The sequence below is a fragment of the Ipomoea nil genome, unplaced genomic scaffold, assembly GCF_001879475.1.
Source record: "Ipomoea nil cultivar Tokyo-kokei standard unplaced genomic scaffold, Asagao_1.1 scaffold1868, whole genome shotgun sequence".
In the NCBI taxonomy this organism is placed as follows: Eukaryota; Viridiplantae; Streptophyta; class Magnoliopsida; order Solanales; family Convolvulaceae; genus Ipomoea; species Ipomoea nil.
In genome coordinates this window covers 814,239-819,127 of record NW_017618296.1, presented here as the reverse complement: position 1 = coordinate 819,127, position 4,889 = coordinate 814,239, and positions in this window count along the sequence as shown.

Sequence of the window (4,889 nt, the reverse complement as noted above, 5' to 3'; positions counted from 1 at the left end):
CCCAGTTTTATCCTTTCCTGTTGGTGTTGTGGGTAATCCTCCTACGAAATCCATGGATATGGAGTCCCACTTCCCTTGGGGTATTTCGAGGGGCTGCACGAGTCCTTTGGGTTTGCATCGTTTGGCTTTTACTCTTTGGCAGTTCAGGCATTTGCCCACGAAGTTTGCGACTTCCTTCTTCATGTTGGGCCACCAAAACATTTTTTTCACGTCTTGGTATAGTTTGTCGCCTCTGGGGTGCACAAAGTATGGTGAGCTGTGCCCCTCTTCCAAGATTTGTTGTTTTAGGTGGGGGTGTGTCGTGGGTATGCACCATCTCCCTTGATAGCGGAGGCTGCCATCTTCAAATAATTTGAATGGTCCGTCCTTTCCCTGAGCCAGGTCGAGCCGTATTTTAAATAGCTCCGGGTCCTGTTGCTGTCTGGTTTTGATTTCTTCGAGTAGCGTGGGTATGATTCTGACATTGAATAGGTGTATTTCCGAATTCGTTTGTCCCTGCTCTACTATCTCCAAATCCAACCTTTGGAAATCTTTGCACAACTCGTCTGACAGGACCCAGGTGGTATTGAGGGAGTGGTTAGTTTTTCGGCTTAGAGCGTCTGCTACGACGTTAGCTTTTTCCTCGTGGTGCTGAATATCCAGGTCATAATCCTTTATGAGTTCCAACCATCTCCTTTGTCGCATGTTTAGATCTTTTTGAGTGAAGATGTATTTCGGGTTTTTATGGTCTGTGTAGATCTTGCATTGGACTCCATATAGGTAATGCCTCCAAATTTTTAGGGCGAACACGATGGCGGCTAGTTCTAGATCGTGTATGAGGTAGTTTTCTTCGTGGGTTTTGAGTTGCCTGGATGCGTATGCTATTACTTTCCCCCTTTGCATTAGTACGCATCCTAGTCCCTTTTTGGAAGCGTCGCTGAAAACTTCGAATCCTTCCACCCCGGAGGGAAGGGTTAGAACGGGTGCTGTGGTCAGTCTTTCTTTTAGTTCTTGAAAGGATGAAGTGCAATTGCCGTCCCACCGGAAGGGGGTTTCCTTCTTCATGAGTTTGGTTAGAGGTTGGGCTATCTTGGTAAAATTGGGCACGAACCTTCGATAATAGCCAGCCAACCCTAGGAAGCTCCTAACCTCCGTAAGTGACTTTGGTGTGGGCCATTCCTTGACTGCATGGATCTTGGTTGGATCCACCCTAATCCCCTCTTTGGTTATCACGTGTCCTAGGAACCACACTGTCTTTCCAAAATTCGCACTTGGAGAATTTGACGTATAGCTGGTTCTCCCTCAAGGTTTGCAAGGTTGTGCGGAGGTGCTTTTCATGTTCCTCATTGTCTTGTGAGTAGACCGGGATGTCGTCAATGAACACAATGACGAAGTCATATAGGTAGGGCTGAAATACTCGATTCATGAGGTCCATGAATATAGCGGGTGCATTGGTGAGCCCGAAGGGCATTACCGTGAATTCGTAGTGGCCGTAGCGAGTCCGAAAGGCTGTCTTCTGAATATCTGGGTCGGCCACTTTTATCTGGTGGTATCCGAATCTTAAATCAATTTTTGAAAACACTCCTGCTCCCTTAAGTTGGTCGAACAAGTCATCAATTTGGGGAAGGGGATACTTGTTCTTTGTTGTAACTTGGTTTAGTTCCCTGTAGTCGATGCATAGGCGCATGCTCCCATCCTTCTTTTTAACGAACAGTACCGGTGCTCCCCATGGCGAGGTGCTGGGGCATATGTAACTCTTGTCCAGTAAATCCTGGAGTTGTGCTTTCAATTCCTTCATTTCTTTTAGTGCTAACCTATAGGGTGGTTTTGAGATTGTGGCAGCGCCGGGCACCATGTCTATGGTGAATTCCACTTCTCTGGTTGGAGTGCTGTAACACCCCTGATTTTCAAGACATTTAAAACTTAATAACAAAGGTAACGTCTCATTAAATCCCAAAGCGTAACATGAGTGTACGGGGTGCTATGCCACACCTGGGCTAGAGAACCCAGGTGCACAGGCTGTCTAACTACTATCCTCTGAAATATAAATGCATAATATGGCACGCAGGCCGAAAGGGAACTATACTACTTCTAAGCTCCAGTTCTAGCGCGCTCCAGTGCTCTAATCCTCTGTGCCTGAAAGCCAAATATATCTGTTCAGCGAGAGATGCTGGTAACCCACTCCAACGCGTTGAAATACAATACATATAGAGATATATATAGATATACGGAAACCATTTTGAGCATGAAGATATATCCTACGAACTCTAGCTTTAAAACCGGGAATGACTCGACAGATAAGGCCAGACACAAGCAACAGTTATAACAGTCATAAGCAGTTCATAACAGATAAGGCAAATAAGGCAAGGTATAAGCAGTAATCATGACCCATCATAAACAATTCCCCAATATAGATCCCATAGTCACATTCCCCAAGACACTCATAATCACCACTCATCCATATCACAACACATAACACACTTTGTTGGCGCCACAGGACCAATCGCATGCCCATACATGAGGGTCAGCGCATATAGCTCTGACACGGCCCCGCAGCACCCTGCCCTGTATCGCAACACGGAGGGGTCGATCGCAACCGACCGATGAACCGCAGCTCATCATAATGTTTGATCGCAACCAAACAGTGGACCGCAGCCCAAGAGAGTGTGTTATCTGACTGTAGCCAGGAATTCCCATCTGACTACAGCCAGCCTCTGAACCGCAGCTTAGGAAAGATGTCATCTGATTGCAGCCAGGAATTCCCATCTGACTACAACCAGCTTCTGGACCGCAGCCCAGGATACCGCCATCCGACTACAGCCAGGAATTCCCATCTGACCATAGCCGGCTTCTGAACCGCAGCTCAGGATAACCAATCCGATCGCAACCGAATTGGGGTAACACGCACACATAACACATAGCAAGCACATGCAACCCACATTACACCTTGGGAAGGGGGATAAACGTATAACAAAACCTATGCGTGATCCATCACTTACTAAGAATAGTCCTAAGGGGTTCATACTTCTTCCACCTAGGTCAACGGGATACCAATTCAACTAGCATGCAATATAATAGACTCATAAACCTACGAACGGTACCCGAAATATCAAACTAGACATAGGCACGACAAACGGGGTCCGTTGGGACACCACGGGGATCGGGGAAACATCAAACGGGGAAGCCGGGGTCCCGAGGGGGGGAAAATTCCAGCGGGTAGCCGGTGGGTGGGGGTCCACCCGCCGGCTGCCCGCCGGTAACACTGTTCCGGGCAGCGGGTGCCCGGCGGGCAGATGCCCGCCCGCCGGCTGCCCGTGAATGCCGCGGGTAGGTGGCGGGTCCCCTACCCCCACCTACCCCCCACTGACTCTTTTCAACACTTTTCGTCCCGGGAACCGATGTGGAACCCGAAACCATGCTTAGACACTTTACAACGCAATTAACGACAACACGTAGACAATTAACGAATCAAATACAAGAAACGAACGACACATAACCTATCATGCTTTTCTAAATATAATCAACACCCAAACATGCGATTTCCCCCACCCGATAATCCAAGAATAAGATCATACGATACAACCTAGGGTTCTAATCACTTTTATATCAACAAGAATACGGTTCGTCTTCTAATTACAAGATTCGGTAAGAATAACACATAAACATCAAGAGCATTACACAATTATCAAGAACGACACATAGTCATCAAGAACTCTATATAATCATCAAGAATTCCATAATCATCAAGAATCTCCCAATATCAAGATCATCAAGATCCCTCATGGAATCATCACATCAAACATCAATAATAGTCATCATATCTCGCCAATACACAATAATATGGGGGAAACCCTAAGGGGGAATCATAGCTATGAAAATAGGTTTTGTTGAGACATGGGTTACCTCTTAGCCTTAATTAATTCCTTGGCTATGAAGGATCTTTCTTTAAGCTTTCTTGCTTTCTTGATTTCTTCTAAGGGAATTCTTGGAGCTCTCCTGGGGTATGGGGCGTCTAGGCGTGTGGGGGGTTCCGGGTGTCTCCTAAGTTCCCTATTTATATATTTAAGACTCCTAATTAGGGCCTGAATGGTATGGGTTTACTAATTCTATTCCTTATAGAACTCAGGGACTTGCTTTAGGGATAAGGTTCCATATTAATTAAAGCGGATCCTAATCACAATCTGAATAGTAAAAGGCCTACTTCCTTTATTCCTAATAGATAACTAAGTCTAGGATTCCCACTTAGGATCTAAATAGTAAAAGGTTTACTATCCTTATTCCTAATAGGCTTAAGCCTCTAATTTAGGCAAGGGTCCACGGTTCACGGTGGACCCTAATAATTAATTAAAGGGGAACTTAACATAATTAATCGTATTTAATTATCATTAGCGGGATTAATTAAATAGTTAATCCAGGATTAAAGGCCATAACACGGGGTGTTACACTCTCCCCCCCTTACAAGGGGCTTCGTCCCCGAAGCCCGGTGTCATAGTCCACTCTTTCACCCCTAGACATCTCGTAGTTCGGCCTCCTGGGTAGGAGTGTGGCCCTACGTTTGTCTTAGTTTGGGGTGGGCTGTACTTTTGGTGGCGTTGTGATAGAGAAGTTATGGGTGTACCTTGGTTTCCTGCGCTGGAACTGGGCGCCCCACGAGTGCCCAAGGCGGCCTCGATTGCTGCCACCCTCTGATCGAGTGCGAGTGTGGTGCGAATGAAGGATGAGAACCCTTCTTCCATGATTTGGTTTTGCCGGTTGAGCTGTGCGAGAATGCGCTCATTGACCGAGCTCTCGTTTTGATCCCTCGGATCCCTTCCGGATCGTGGTTGTACTGTCGGGTCGGGCCCATCATCCTCCTCCTGTTCCTCTTTTCCCTCCGGGCCCCCACAGTCCTGCATGGCTCGCTTGAGCTT